This window comes from Anomaloglossus baeobatrachus, chromosome 3, assembly GCF_048569485.1.
Source record: "Anomaloglossus baeobatrachus isolate aAnoBae1 chromosome 3, aAnoBae1.hap1, whole genome shotgun sequence".
Classification (NCBI taxonomy): Eukaryota; Metazoa; Chordata; class Amphibia; order Anura; family Aromobatidae; genus Anomaloglossus; species Anomaloglossus baeobatrachus.
Genome location: NC_134355.1, coordinates 54307409 through 54324131, shown reverse-complemented (window position 1 = coordinate 54324131; position 16723 = coordinate 54307409). Strand labels below are relative to the sequence as shown.

Below are 16723 nucleotides of genomic sequence, written 5' to 3'. Positions count from 1 at the left end.
GGGTGATTGTGAACAGATCTCCATAGCATGAAGAAGAGGGACAGGGGGAGTGTGTACAATCTCAGGGAGGGGCAGGTAAAACCAGCTATAAAATGAAAAGAGGAAATAAGTGCAGGATAGAAGCTGAGCTGATAAAAGAGAACGATGTCAGAATCCAACCTATATTACTAGGAGGGACGCTCCCACAAGAGAAACCTCTGACAAATGGTACAGGCGGCTGGCTAATTGCCTATCAGGGTATCAAAAAATGAATGGAGAAATTAAGATTTCAGACTAAAACCTGCAAATTGATTAACTTGAGCTAACCATAACATAAATCAAAGGTGTCCTTAAAAGTGCATGTTTTATGCTTTGTCAATTGTGATATGCTCCATTGGACATCACATTACAAAAAGAGAAATTTGTGGCCTATGAAGCTTCATTTAGAGCACCGTGGGTTTAGAGATTGGGTTTTTGTGTATGGAGGGATCACTCTGTGCACATTTTTTTGGCTTTCTAGTAATTGCTGTAAATTATGCCGGGAACGACGTGTTGCAGGGCCAGCCGTGACCATCCGATTAATGGTACAGGGGATGCATGCGGGTGCAATGTCGCCTGCTTGTGTACGAGCAGTGCCCACGCTCACGTGTTGATTGCTTATTACAGTCCGATTTTCCTTTCCCTCCTCGCCTGTGTCACTGGCAGGCTAAACGAGGAGCGCAGGCTCTTCCCAGTTGCCGACATTCTCTGTAGAATTAGCAGTCGTCAGGAAGCGATCCCACCGCATTCATCCCATCTTACTTAGTGCTAAATATAAAGCGCAGCCGAATGCGTGAGGAGCGGCCGGTGATGAGAACTGCCACTGGTAGTGTACACAAACAGACGCAGACGGGAGCCTCGTCCCCACAGGGGGCAGTCAAACAATCAGAGTGATCCCGCAGATTGCCGGGTTTGTGTAGACTCCCTGTGTCAAATTAAGGCCTGTTACCAATTTCCAATAGTAAACAGCAGCATATTCACTTAAAATGCTGAGCAGCTGGTAAAAGTAAGCCGCGGAAGAAAAGCCAAACCTCCGCTTCAGTCATCACGGTGCACGTCGCCTGCTTTTTATCATGCAAATGGAAGGATTTCTCCGGAGGATGGGACTGCTGGAAATATGTGACCTGGGGAAGAAGATGGCAACACAAAAGTGTTCTCCATACGGAGGAACTTGGAAAATATTCACCTATGTTTTGATTCTCAAACATGGCGTATTCTTGGAACCGCAGACCAGGCTTGGTCGCAAAAAAAACCAAAATATTGTGATACCCTGTTAAGTATAAATAATGGTCAGTGCCAGGGATTCACAAGCAAGAAGAGAACCAGAGAGAAATCGTTGCTAAGAGTGCTTTCACACATCCGTTTTTTTGCCGTCAGGCACAATCTGGCGAATACGGGATAAAACAGATCCGGCGCCGGATGCGTTTTTTCCCTCATTGAATTGTATTAGCTCCGGATTGTGCCTAATGCCCTTGCGTTGCATCAGTCGTGACCTGTATCCGGCGAAATTTCTGTGTCCAGCTGCTGGAAAGGATGCAGCATGCAACGTTTTTTGGCAGCTGCAAAAAAAATGGACCGCACCGGATCTGGCGCTGTTTGGCATCATGTACAATGAAAGCGTATGGGCGTCGGATCCGTCATAATGCGGCATACAACGCATCACAGCGACTGATTCCGGTTTTTGCTACTGAGCATGCTCAGTAGCACAACGGATCTGTCCAAAAACTGAAGGAACTGATGGAAAAAACTGATGCAACTGATATTTCGCCTGATCCTTTGCATCAGTTTTTACATCGGATTGTGCCTGACCGCAAAAAATGGTTGTGTGAAGCAGCCTAAATACACCAATAAATTTTATTTAATCAAAATAGTGAACAAGGTGCACAGTGGTGGCAAAAAAGAGTGGAACAAACTTAGCCCAGAAAACACACAGTACCCAAGTCAGCCTCAAGATGGCAGTACAGCCTGCTGTATATGGTATAGTAGAGGCTGAAGGAGAGGGGGTGATGTGTGACTCACACAACAATAGCTTAGATCACCCCAAAGTGCTTCCTCCATAAGCAAGCTCATCTTAGACAATACGTTGAGACATAGTTGGAACAGCAGGAGAGAGACGAAGCTGGCCAGGACAACCTCGACGCGCGTTTCACCGTATGGCTTCATCAGGAGATGTCGCAAGTAAAAGAGGTGTTTTTAAAGTGGTTGCCTTCTTTCACAAAAATTCTCGTCTTTAGGGGAAAAAAATGACTTTCTCACTCTCCCCAGGTCCAGTGCTGAGCCTCCACTTCTGCTACCGGTCACGTTGACAGCACCACAGCCAAACACTGATTGATTTCTGTAGCTCTGAACTGCTCATGTTGTAAACTCAGGCAGAGCCATTGAGCTCTGTTTTAGTCTGCAGCGCTGTCGACGTGACATAAGCACTGCAGACAATGACAAATGTGTCGCCCAGGGAATGGGGCACTCTGTCCCGGGCAGTGTATAACTGGGGAATGTCACTTTGGTGGCCGTTTCCCGATCCCGTGCCCTGGGTGCTTTTTAATGGGGAGTCTTTACAGGGGAGCCAAAGTCATTAGTGTGACGCCACCTGTGGGTTGCGGTTAATATGGGGGAACCACCACTACTGAGTTGGTTACCCCTAGGGCTGGTGGGAATGGCAGCTATGGTGGTAGGCCCTCCGCAGGTAGGGCTGAGCTTGGGGAGATGTATGATGGAGACTTTTGCCGTTAAGAAGGGAGGCCACACCGTGGTTGTAATTAACAGTCTCTATTTACTCTTGACCCTTGGACGGCTGGTTCAGGTCCCTGTAATTCCAGTGCCAGTTTGATGACTCGGTTGCTCTGTTTCCGAGACCCTCAGTGTGGTTGGGTCCCCGTAGCATGGAGCGGTTTGGGGCCCAACGGTCCCTTTTTGTGGCAGTCTCCTTGTCTGTACGGCAGGCAGTGTTGACCCTGTAGGGCTGGTCTGTGTCTCCCGAACCCTGATCCTTTCTTTACTGCTGGTGCCCCCGGGACAGTGAGGTCTGTGGAGGTACCCTCAGTGTGCAGATAATTGCCAAGCCACATAAAGCTGGCGCCCGACCTAGGGCCCTGTGCCCCGTCGGTGCTCTGGTCTCAGCGGTACTCGGGTGTACCCACCCTGGCGAACTCTCTCCTGTGCCCCTGGGTCACCGTTACACGACCCAGCTCTAGGCACTGCTCCTCACTCTCTCTACCGACTAACTCACTCTCTATTGTCCCCTCCCAGGCTGTCCAGTCCCTTGGTCTGGCTCTGCCCTCTAGGTGTCCATCCCCTTGTGTCCGACTAGCCAGTGACCCCAGGTGTGGAGTGGAAACTGGAGTTTTGGTGTGTCTAGGTGTTGCTGGCACTGGTGTTCCAGGTCCCTGGGGGTAGGCCCTGCATCCTGGTGAGGATGTGGTGTGACGATGTCTCCCTCCACAACCACCGGCCTGTATTCATGTACTCTATGCCATATAGGGTCATGTAGGTTGCTTGGATGTCTTTGTTCTTCTCAGCTGGGGGTGACTCCAATAGGTAGGCCTGTGGGAGACAATGGAGCCATGAGCTTCTGGAGACTTCTCCATACATAGCCACTACTCAAAAGTGGGTGTGAACCCTTCCCATCCAGGGGGTGGATCTAAGGGGAGGTGGGAGATTCAGCCACATGTTTTGAGTTAGTTGATGCTTTGTTGGGTGCAGGGATAGGATCTGTTGCTGAGAGCAGATCCTGGTGCCCGGGTATAGACTATGGGACATTGAAGATCAGCTGCTACGTAGAATTGTGTTGTCCCAGTCACACTACCGGATTTAATGAACTCATCTAAGCATTTTCCTTGTCATCGGTTTGCTGGGTGGCGCCCCCGAATCTGTTTTCTGTGTGTGGACTCTAACGAACATTTTGGATATTGAATGTTTTATGCTCCCGACCTCAATAAAACTTGTTGGATTGTTCATCGGCCTGGTGTCCCTGCCTGCTCTGTCGTATACCCTGTCACATGCAGTACCTAGTAGTGCCCTGAGTGGCTCAGGGGCGCTACAACAAATAGAGAGCAGCAGCAGAGACTCAGTGCTGGACCTGGGGAGGTGAACACTGTGTTTATTTTTAAAATTAAATGCATCAGCCTGAACCCCTTTAAAGCTTTAGATGCAAATGGAGAGGATCTGGCATATCGTTGAAATACGACACCACTTTTTTTTGAGTGGTCCATAGCCTGTCACTTTTAGGCCTTGTGCGCACTAGGCGTTTTTGCCGCGTTTTTAGCGGCGTTATTTACCGCGTTTTTGTGCTGAAAACGCAGTGACATTGCTTCCCCAGCAATGTCTATGGGTTTTCATAAGTGCTGTCCGCACACAGCGTTTTTTTGTAGCTGCGTTTTTGTGGTGACCACAAAAATGCAGCATGTCAATTATTTCTGCGTTTTTCTTTTTCGCTCCTAATTGGGAGACCCAGACAATTGGGTGTATAGCTATTGCCTCCGGAGGCCACACAAAGTATTACACTTAAAAGTGTAAGGCCCCTCCCCTTCTGGCTATACACCCCCAGTGGGATCACTGGCTCACCAGTTTTGTGCTTTGTGCGAAGGAGGCAACACATCCACGCATAGCTCCACTGTTTAGTCAGCAGCAGCTGCTGACTATGTCGGATGGAAGAAAAGAGGGCCCATACAGGGCTCCCAGCATGCTCCCTTCTCACCCCACTTCATGTCGGAGGTGTTTGTTAAGGTTGAGGTACCCATTGCGGGTACGGAGGCTGGAGCCCACATGCTGCTTCCTTCCCCATCCCTTTTTACAGGGCTCTGGGTGAAGTGGGATTCTATCGGTCTCCAGGCACTGAGACCGTGCTCCATCCACAGCCCCTGGTATCTGCTGGACATGGAGCGGAGTATCTTCAGGGACATGGCCCTGCTACATGGAGGTACTCTGTGTCCCTGTGGGGACCGCGCAGACACACGGCAGCACTGCTGGGTGTGTTAGTGCGCCAGGGACAGCGGCGCTGTCCGCACTAGTGCCATCGCACACCACAGCGTTGCTGGGTGTGTTAGTGTATTGGGTGACTACTGCGCTAACCGCCGCTGCCATTTTTATTTAAGGCGCCGCTGGGATTTGTGGTGCGCCGGGGACTTCCGCGCCGGCCAGCACTGATATGCCGGCCGCGCTTATTAACTCGAGTCCCCGGCTTCTGGGCCTAGTCTCCCTTCGTTACCGCCCACAGGCCTGACAGTCAGGGTAGGGGCGTGACGCTGCATAGCACAGCAGCGCTGAGAGCTGGAGTATGTTTTGCATACTCCACCCCTCTCACTGTGTGCACTGTGAAACCGGATTCCCGCACTTTCTCAGGCACGCCCACGGCTTCCTTCTCTACAAGGACGCCGGCAGCCATTAGTGTCAGTTTCTGTACGATACAGAGACAAGTGTGGAAGACCCTGGCATTCTGATAGTCACACAATCGCTGCAACAGGCGTTAAGCAGCACCTGTGGTGCTAACCCCATTAGTGCAGAAGTGCACTTATAGATATGCTTGTACTATATACATTGCACTGTTTGGTCGCACGTTGTATATACCCTCCTGGATGTGCGGAGGAGTTATCAGCATATTCTCTGTGTAAAACAAAGGTGCAGAACCACATGTTTTTCTATGCAGCCGGTACAGCATGTACGGCTATACGGCCGGCAGGTTACATAGACCCCCATTATATCCAACTCAGCCGGAGTCTCTGCTAATGGCCAGAGGATGAGGACGGTGTCTGCAGTTTTTACTGACAGATTTTCTGAGACTATGGCTATGATACTAGAAGCCTAGCAGTCCGGACATGTCTCTCACAACATGGGCACTGTTGAATCATTGATCCATGGCCCCCCTCAGTGTGAACAACTAACAGCTCCGGGAATGTCACACGCATCCCAGAGTCACGGCTCTGCACAGACGTCAGTCCCAGACAGCCTAAGCGGGCTCACTATGAGCGGCCCTCGGTTTCATCAGGGTCCTAGCAGAAGGACTCTGTGTAATGAGGCGGAAGTAGCGGCTCAGGATTCTGATCCTGAGACCGCTCTCAATCTGGATACACCTAATGGTGACGCCATAGTGAATAATCTTATAGCGTCCATCAATAGAATGTTGGTTATTTCTCACCCAGCTCCTCCAGTGGAGGAGTCAGCTTCACGTATTTTTCTGGACCACTCTGCCTTCAGAGAGGCAGTCCAGGAACACCACACTTATCCAGATATGCGCTTCTCCAAACGGCTTAGGATACACGTTATCCCTGCCCCCTGACGTGGTCAAGGACTGGACCCTGTGTCCCAAGCGGCATCCTCCAATCTCCAGGCTTGTAGCTAGATCCATAGTTGCAGTGGGAGATGGAGCTGCACTTAAAGATGCCACTGACAGACAGATGGATCTCTGGTCTAAATCCATCTATGAGACTGTCGGCGCACCGTTGGCTCCAGCATTCTCACCCTTGGGGCACTCCAAGCTATTTCAGCTTGTCTTACACAGATTGACACGGTTACACGTACATCTGTGCCGCAGGTGGCATCCTTAACCTCTCAAATGTCTGCATTTGTTTCTTACGCGATTCAGGTTGCCCTAGACTCTGCGAACCGTACGGCAGTAGCCTCCGCTGCTCCGTGTTTTTAAGCAGAGCCTGGTCTGCTCGTTAAGTGAATGGAAGGCAGATTCTGCTTCCAAAAAAGGTTGCTTAACCAGTTGCCTTTTTCTGCTGACCGACTGTTTGGTGAGCGTTTGGATGTAACCATTAAACAGTCCAGGGGTAAGGATTCATCCTTTCCTCAGCCCGGACACAACAAACCCCAACAGAGCAGGAGGCAGTCGTGGTTTCGGTCTTTTCGAGGCTCGGGCAGGTCCCATTTTTCCTCGTCCAATGTGGACTCAAAAGGATCAGAGGAGCTCAGATTCTTGGCGGGCTCAGTCACGCCCAAAAAAGAGACAGTCTGAAAACCCGCTTCCAAGGCGGCTTCCTCATGACTTGCGGCCTCCTCTCTCCGCATCCTCGGTCGGTAGCAGGCTCACCCGCCTTGGCGATATTTAGCTGCCATAGGTCAATGACCGTTGGGTGTGAGACATTCTGTCTCACGGGTACAGGATAGAGCTCACTTCTCGTCCTCCAACTCGATTCTTCAGAACTTCTCCACCTCCCGGCCGAGCCGCTGCTCTTCTGCAAACAGGGTGCACTCTATAGGCAGAAAGAGTGATGACCCCCGTTCCTCTTCAGGAACAAGGTCACGGTTTTTACCCCAAATTATTTGCGGTGCCTATAAGAACGGGCCGTTCCGTCCCGTTCTGGATCTAAAACTGCTCAGCAAGCTCGTGGACACCAGGCGGTTCCGGATGGAATCCCTCCGCCATGTCATCGCCTCAATGTCCCAAGGAGATTTCCTAGCATCATTAGGCATCAAGGATGCTTATCCACACGTGCCGATTGATCCAGAGCACTAGCGTTTCTACGCTTCGTTATAGGAGACGAACACCTTCTGTTCGTAGCTCTACCTTCCGGCTAGCGACAGTCCCACTGGTCTTCGCCAAGGTCAGGGCAGCAGTAGTCACAGTCCTGCACTCTCAGGGTCACTCTGTGATCCCATATTTAGACGATCTACTTGTCAAGGCACTCTCTTAGGAAACATGCCAACACTGCCCGAACGTTGCGCTGGAGACTCTCTAGAGTTTTGGGTGGATCATCAACTTTTTGAAGTCAGATCCGACCCCGACCCTATCGCTAACATATCTAGGCATGGAGTTTCATACTCTCTCAGCGATAGTGAAGCTTCCGCTAGACAAACAGCATTCACTACGGGCTGCAATCTCTTCTTTAAGAACCAGTCGCACACATTGAGACGCCTCATGCACTTCCTACGTAAGATGGTAGCAATGGAGGCAGTTCTTTTCGCGCAGTTTCATCTGCGTCCACTACAATGTGACATTCTCCGCCAATGGGACGGGGAGTCGACCTCCCTCAACAGAGTCGTCTTTCTTTCTCAGGCGGCCAAGGAATCTCTACGGTGGTGGCTTCTTCCCACCTCATGGTCAAAAAGAAGGTCCTTCCTATCCCCATCCTGGGCGATAGACTCGCGTCTGTCGTAACTATCAGGGTGGGGAGCAGTTTTTCTCCACCACAGCGCTCAGGGTACGTGGACTCAGCAAGAGTCCACCCTTCAGATCAATGTTCTTGAACACAGAGCAGTGTATCTTGCCCTACAAACCTTCCAACAGCAGCTGGACAGCAAGCAAATCCGACTTCAGTCGGACAACTCCACAGCGGTGGCATACATCAACCACCAAGGAAGAACGCGCAACCGGCAAGCCTTCCAGGAAGTCCGGCAGGTTCTGATGTGGGTGGAAGACACGGCATCCACCATATCCACAGTTCACATCCCAGGCGTGGAAAACTAGGAAGCTGACTTCCTAAGTCGCCGGGGTGTGGCCGAAAGGGTATGGTCTCTTCACCCGGACGGGTTTCAGGAGATCTGGCGCCGCTGACAGAGGCCGGACGTCGATCTAATGGCGTCACGGCACAACAACAATGTGCCAGCTTCATGGCACGGTTTCACAATCATCGAGCTCTGGCGGCAGACGCCTTAGTTCAGCATTGGTCGCAGTTCCAGCTACCTTATGTGCCACCTCTGGCATTGTTGCCCAGAGTGCTGCGCTAGATCAGGACCGACTGCGGCCGCGCCATCCTCGTCGCTACAGATTGGCCGAGGATGTTGTGGTTCCCGGTTCTGTGGTGCCTCACGGTAGGCTAACCGGGGGCACTACCAGACCAATCAGACTGGCTGTCTCAAGGGCCATTCTTCCATTTGAATTCTACGGCCCTCAACCTGATGGTGTGGCATTGAGTCCAGGAACCTAGGGTCGTCAGGATTACCTCAGGACGTGGTTGCCACCATGAGACAGGCTAGCGTACCAACGTCCGCCAAGATTGACCACAGGACGTGGAAGATATTCTTATCTCGGTGCTCGGCGCAGGGTGTTTCTCCCTGGCCGGTTGCATCGTCTATGTTTCCTTCCTTCCTGCAATCTAGGTTGGAAAAAGGGTTGTCGCTCAGTTCCCTTTAGGGACAAGTCTCAGCGCTATCTGTATTTTTTCAGAAACGACTTCCTCAGGTACGCACGTTCCTACGGGGAGTTTGTCGTCTCAGCACTCCGTACAAGCGGCCGTTAGAGCCCTGGGATCTGAACAAGGTTCTAATTGCTCTCCAGATGCCGCCTTTCGAGCCTTTGAAAGAGGTCTCCCTTCCCGCTTTTCTCGGGAAGTGGCCTTCTAGTAACGGTCTCGTCTCTTAGGAGAGTTTCCGAGCTAGCAACGCTCTCATACAAATCTCCCTTCCTGGTCCTTCACCAGGACAGGATAGTTCTGCGTCCGATTCCGGAATTTCTCCCTAAGGTGGTATCCCACTTTCATATCAATCAGGATATCACCTCACCTTCTTTGTGTCCTCGTCCAGTCCATCAATTTCAGAAGGATTTGCATCTGTTGGTTCTGGTGAGAGCACTCAGGTTCTACTTCCCGCATGGCGCTCCTGCGCCACCCGGATGCACTCTTTGTCCTTGTCGCTGGTCGGCGTAAACAGTCGCAAGCTTCTGAATCCACCCTGGCTCGGGGGACCGAGGAACCAATTCTTGAAACCTACAGTTCTACTGGGCTTCTGGTTCTCTCAAGGCTGAAGGCCCATTCTACCAGAGCCGTGGGTGCATCCTGGGCATTACGGCACCAGGCTACGGCTCAGCAGGTGTGTCAGGCACCTACCTGATTGAGTCTGCATACTTTTACCAAGCATTTTCAGGTGCATACCTACGCTTCGGCAGACGCCAGCCTAGGTAGATAAGTCCTTCAGGCGGCGATTGCCCACCTGTAGGAAAGGGCTGTTTGACGGCCCTATCACGAGGTATTCTTTTACCCACCCAGGGACTGCTTTTGGACGTCCCAATTGTCTGGGTCTCCCAATTAGGAGCGAAAAAGAAGAAGGGAATTTTGTTTACTTACCGTAAATTCCTTTTCTTCTAGCTCCAATTGGGAGACCCAGCACCCGCCCTGTTTTCTCGGGGTTTTTCTGTTTTTTCGGATACACATGTTGTTCATGTGGTATGGTTCAGTTCTCCGATGTTTCCTCGGATTGAATTGGTCTTTAAACCAGTTATTGGCTTTCCTCCTTCTTGCTTTGGCACTAAAACTGGTGAGCCAGTGATCCCACTGGGGGTGTATAGCCAGAAGGGGAGGGGCCTTACACTTTTAAGTGTAATACTTTGTGTGGCCTCCGGAGGCAATAGCTATACACCCAATTGTCTGGGTCTCCCAATTGGAGCTAGAAGAAAAGGAATTTACGGTAAGTAAACAAAATTCCCTTCTTCACCCATTGAGTTCAATGAGATGTTCAACAACGCAATGAAAAACGCATATAGCCGCATTTCTATGACTAAAAACGCAGCTATAAACGCAAGGGGTGGGTACTACAGTGACGTGTACAGGAAGAGGATTCCTTCTGTTGGTAAACACAGAAGCATGAATCCTCCCAGTACCGTCACCGCTGCCTCCACCTCCAGTCCGGTGCCATGTCAGCTCCGTGCGGCGCCGTGTCTGGGCGGGAGGTGGAGGCAGCGGCGAAAACCAAAGTGAACAGTAGAAAAAAAAAATGTCATATATACTCACCTGTCTGCAGGGTCCCGGTGCCATGCCCGCTCCCAGCCCCTGTCTCGGTACCGCCGCTCTGGCTGTGTGCAGTCTCCCCGGGGCAGGACCTTGCTTGCAGGACCTGGCGGTGGATCACCTGATGCAGTCACCTGACGCATCAGCTGATCGTAGTCTCGCCGGCTTTTTCGCGCCCGGCCGGCTATCAGCTGATCCTGCCGTCAGGGGACTTCATCAGCTGATTACCGGCAGCTCCTACAGCGATCGGACAGGATCAGCCTCCTGTCCAATCGATCGCTCCAGGAGCTGCCGGTAATCAGCACAGCACATAAGTGAGTATTATTTTTTTTTTTTTTCTACTGATGCATCAGCTGATTGTATAATCGGCTTTTATACAATCAGCTGATGTGTCATGTGATTCACGTAGTTTAACCTGACACATCATCTGATCACTTTGCCTTCCAGCAAACCGATCAGATGATATTGGATCCGGATTGGACGGCGCGGGACCCTTGACCCAGGATTACTGCGGAGGGGGGTTCTTTATTTCAATAAAGATGGAGTCACTAATTGTGTTGTGTTTTATTTCTAATAAAAATATTTTTCTGTGTGTTTTTTTTTTTTTTTATCATTACTAGAAATGCATGGTGGCCATGTCTAATATTGGCGTGACACCATGAATTTCGGGCTTAGGGCCAGCTGATAATATACAGCTAGCCCTAACTCCATTATTACCCAGCTAGCCACCCGGCATCAGGGCAGCTGGAAGAGTTGGATACAGCGCCAGAAGATGGCGCTTCTATGAAAGCGCCATTTTCTGGGGTGGCTGCGGACTGCAATTCGCAGTGGGGGTGCCCAGAAAGCTTGGGCACCCTGCACTGTGGATTCCAATCCCCAGCTGCCTAGTTGTACCCGGCTGGACTCAAAAATTAGGCGAAGCTCACGTCATTTTTTTTGAAATTCATGAAATAAAAAAAAAAAGGGCTTCTCTATATTTTTGGTTCCCAGCCGGGTACAAATAGGCAGCTGGGGGTTGGGGGCAGCCCGTACCTGCCTGCTGTACCCGGCTAGCATACAAAAATATGGCGAAGCCCATGTCATTTTTTTTTTCTTTTCTTTTTTTTCTTTTTGGGCAAAAAACTGCATAAAGTCCTGGATGGAGGATGCTGAGCCTTGTAGTTCTGCAGCTGCTGTCTGCTCTCCTGCATACACTAGTGAATGGAGGATGCTGAGCCTTGTAGTTCTGCAGCTGCTGTCTGCTCTCCTGCATACACTAGTGAATGGAGGATGCTGAGCCTTGTAGTTCTGCAGCTGCTGTCTGCTCTCCTGCATACACTAGTTCTGCAGCTGTCTGCTCTCCTGCATACAATGAACATTTTGAAGAAGGAAATGACAGACCTTTTTTTTTTTTTTTTTTTTTACATTTTTTGTAATGTGTGTGTGTGTGTATATAGAGATAGATAGATATGAGATAGAGATATATATAGATAGATATATAGATAGATATATAGATATCTCTATATATCTCTATATCTATATATATATATATATATATATATATATATATATATATATATATATATATATATATATATATATATATACAGTGCCTACAAGTAGTATTCAACCCCCTGCAGATTTAGCAGGTTTGATAAGATGCAAATAAGTTGGAGCCTGCAAACTTCAAACAAGAGCAGGATTTATTAACAGATGCATAAATCTTACAAGCCAACAAGTTATGTTGCTCAGTTAAATTTTAATAAATTTTCAACATAAAAGTGTGGGTCAATTATTATTCAACCCCTAGGTTTAATATTTTGTGGAATAACCCTTGTTTGCATTTACAGCTAATAATCGTCTTTTATAAGACCTGATCAGGCCGGCACAGGTCTCTGGAGTTATCTTGGCCCACTCCTCCATGCAGATCTTCTCCAAGTTATCTAGGTTCTTTGGGTGTCTCATGTGGACTTTAATCTTGAGCTCCTTCCACAAGTTTTCAATTGGGTTAAGGTCAGGAGACTGACTAGACCACTGCAACACCTTGATTTTTTCCCTTTTGAACCAGGGCTTGGTTTTCTTGGCTGTGTGCTTTGGGTCGTTGTCTTGTTGGAAGATGAAATGACGACCCATCTTAAGATCCTTGATGGAGGAGCGGAAGTTCTTGGCCAAAATCTCCAGGTAGGCCGTGCTATCCATCTTCCCATGGATGCGGACCAGATGGCCAGGCCCCTTGGCTGAGAAACAGCCCCACAGCATGATACTGCCACCACCATGCTTGACTGTAGGGATGGTATTCTTGGGGTCGTATGCAGTGCCATCCAGTCTCCAAACGTCACGTGTGTGGTTGGCACCAAAGATCTCGATCTTGGTCTCATCAGACCAGAGAACCTTGAACCAGTCTGTCTCAGAGTCCTCCAAGTGATCATGAGCAAACTGTAGACGAGCCTTGACATGACGCTTTGAAAGTAAAGGTACCTTACGGGCTCGTCTGGAACGGAGACCATTGCGGTGGAGTACGTTACTTATGGTATTGACTGAAACCAATGTCGCCACTGCCATGAGATCTTCCCGGAGCTCCTTCCTTGTTGTCCTTGGGTTAGCCTTGACTCTTCAGACAAGCCTGGCCTCGGCACGGGTGGAAACTTTCAAAGGCTGTCCAGGCCGTGGAAGGCTAACAGTAGTTCCATAAGCCTTCCACTTCCGGATGATGCTCCCAACAGTGGAGACAGGTAGGCCCAACTCCTTGGAAAGGGTTTTGTACCCCTTGCCAGCCTTGTGACCCTCCACGATCTTGTCTCTGATGGCCTTGGAATGCTCCTTTGTCTTTCCCATGTTGACCATGTATGAGTGCTGTTCACAAGTTTGGGGAGGGTCTTAATTAGTCAGAAAAGGCTGGAAAAAGAGATAATTAATCCAAACATGTGAAGCTCATTGTTCTTTGTGCCTGAAATACTTCTTAATACTTTAGGGGAACCAAACAGAATTCTGGTGGATTGAGGGGTTGAATAATAAATGACCCTCTGAATAAACTTTTCACAATTTAAAAAAAAAAAAAGAAATAACATTCTTTTTTGCTGCAGTGCATTTCACACTTCCAGGCTGATCTACAGTCCAAATGTCACAATGCCAAGTTAATTCCGAATGTGTAAACCTGCTAAATCTGCAGGGGGTTGAATAATACTTGTAGGCACTGTATATATATATCTATATATCTCTCTATATATATCTATCTATATATATTTAGAGATATATATCTATCTATCTATATATATTTAGAGAATATATATATATAATAGCTTTAGAGAGAGATATAGAGATAGATATAGATTATATATATATAGATATAGAGAGAGAGAGAGAGATATAGAGATAGATATATAGATATAGATATATAAATAGCCGGGGTCACATAGTTCAGTCCTCCATTGATCATTATCTAGGTGGGACGCCATCACTTTTAGGCTGAGAATACCCCAGTAATTACTTTGTTGGATAGCCCCTTATATTTCTGGCTGCATTAATAATGTATTATGGTGGCTGGATAAGTTGGCCAGCATGTTTAATGTAACGTAGTGGAATTTGTCACAAGGGTTTTGTCACTTAATTTGAGAGCTAGCTAATGTAGTGACAGAGACCCTGATTCCAGTGATGTATCGCTTATCCGGCTGCTTGTTATTATTTTGATAAAATCAATGTTAGTAAACCTGCTGCCATGTACTCCAACCACGCCGCTATTACTAATTGGCAGCTTTCTATGGCAGCTTTCTGGCTGTGCAAAGTGTACAATCAGTGCTGTGGGCGGGGTTATACAGAGCCCAGCATTCGGAGTACTGCTAGATTTGCAGCAGATAAAACATTGATTTTTTCAAAACTGCAGAAAGCAGCTGAGTAAGTGACACATCGCTGGAATCAAGTTCCCTGCCCATACGTCCTACTGCTCTCTGGGTAGGATAATACTGGTGACAGGTTCCCATTAAGGCAGGGCTGTGCAGTCAGTAAGACAAGGCTCTGACTCCCTCCCCCTTCCCCCCCCCCCCCCCGGCTCTGACAAACTTACCCCCCCCCCCGGCTCTGATTCCTCCCCCCCCCCCCCCCCCCCCGGCTCTGATTCCACCCCCCGGCTCTGATTCCTCCCCCCCCGGCTCTGATTCCTCCCCCCCCGGCTCTGGTTCCTCCCCCCCCCAGACTCTGATGGTTCCTGCCCCCCAGACTCTGATGGTTCCTGCCCCCCAGACTCTGATGGTTCCTGCCCCCCAGACTGATGGTTCCTGCCCCCCAGACTCTGATGGTTCCTGCCCCCCAGACTCTGATGGTTCCTGCCCCCCAGACTCTGATGGTTCCTGCCCCCCAGACTCTGATGGTTCCTGCCCCCCAGACTCTGATGGTTCCTGCCCCCCAGACTCTGATGGTTCCTGCCCCCCAGACTCTGATGGTTCCTGCCCCCCAGACTCTGATGGTTCCTGCCCCCCAGACTCTGATGGTTCCTGCCCCCCAGAGTCTGATGGTTCCTGCCCCCCAGAGTCTGATGGTTCCTGCCCCCCAGACTCTGACTACTCCCCATAGACTGACACCCCCCCCGACTCTGACTCCCCTGGGCCGTTACATTCCCACCCTGCTCTGACAAACTTCCCTTACCCCGACTCTTAACTCCCCCGGCCCTGACTTCACCCCAACCCCCACCCCCGGCTCTGATTTCCCCTCCTCCAACCTTTAGTTGATTTTTCAACTACCGCCCCCCCGACTCTGACTCCATGGCTCTGCTTCCAGGGTAGGTTAATGGCAGATATGATTTTGTGCAACACTAACATGTCCATATTACAGGTTCTCCTCTTTCTTATTTGACAGCACAGATATCCTGTTTCTTAAAATGACCGCTGATGGAGCAGCATGTGACCAGACTTGTCCATCAGCCGCCTCCCTTTGAAAAGCATTGAAAAGCCACATTGAGAAGCTTAGACATCTGGTGCTTTGTTTATTCCCACATAAGACCTTTCTCGCAGTCCCATGTAAAACATGAGTTAAAAAATTAATACGAATTTTGATAAGTGAGAAGTTGGGAATCCATGGCTTGCAGTCAGTCCTGTTACATCTGCAGTAGGAAAGCAATGGTGGGTAGTCCGGTCCTTGCTGAAGCATGGTTTTTGGGGAAAATTATGTATTGTTAGTGTTGGCGTAAATATGTTGCATTGTCGTATTTTTGTTGTTGCAACTTTTTGCATGTAGGGAAACATTGAAGGGGTCAACAAGTTAAGATAATTGAAGGGCGCTAAAATATTTTTAAAGAGTCAGTAAGTTAAGATAATTGAAGGGCACTAAAATATTAATGACCTGTTAGAACGATAGTTTCTCAGTATCAGATCAGTTGGGGCTCACACGCGGCAGCCCTGCCAATTAATACCTGGAGGGGGTCGCCGCTGGAGTAGCTGGAACAGCAGAGCTCAGTAGAGCATTGTGGTTCTAGCCTGATACAGTGTAAACGTTTGTTGGCTATAGCTTAAGTTATCAGCTAGATCAGAACCCCACTAATCTGATAATGATGACCTATCCCGAGGAGAAGTCATAAATACGCAAGTCTGGACAACCTATATATTCTCAGTGACTCCATATATCCTTGGAATCTATAGCAGGAGATCACCTTTAAGTGGGCTGCAACAGCAGATCGTTCATGCAGAAGAAACATACAGTGTCTTATCATCAAAATGTGATTTCCAGGTGACAACAGCGCGTGTAATAATGTATATAATATATAATATTGTCTTGCGGTGATTGACTGTACATCACGTCACCGTGTAGCGCAGACACTTGATTTTTCCGGCTTGTCATGTAAAGTTTTGTTTTTTTAACTTTAACTTTTGTCTCTCTCTCTTAAGAACTGTCTGTTGCATTGAAAAGCTTTTATAAAACAGATTGAAATCAGTCCTTTTGTATGCATAAGTGTAGGTAATTATACTTTAAAGGGAACTTGCTTTGTACATTTTAATTTTTTTTAAAGAAACGAACAGTTATCTCCCTGACACCTTATTAAATGTATAATTAACCTTATGATCCCGAGCTCACTTATGAAT

General features: G+C 48.8%; 1 protein-coding gene across 1 annotated transcript in view; it reads left to right on the top strand.

Annotated features, from left to right (window-relative positions):
* The window catches only part of LRPPRC (leucine rich pentatricopeptide repeat containing), a 334390-nt gene that overhangs the window by 305099 nt on the left and 12568 nt on the right, over positions 1-16723 (top strand). The window lies entirely within an intron of this gene.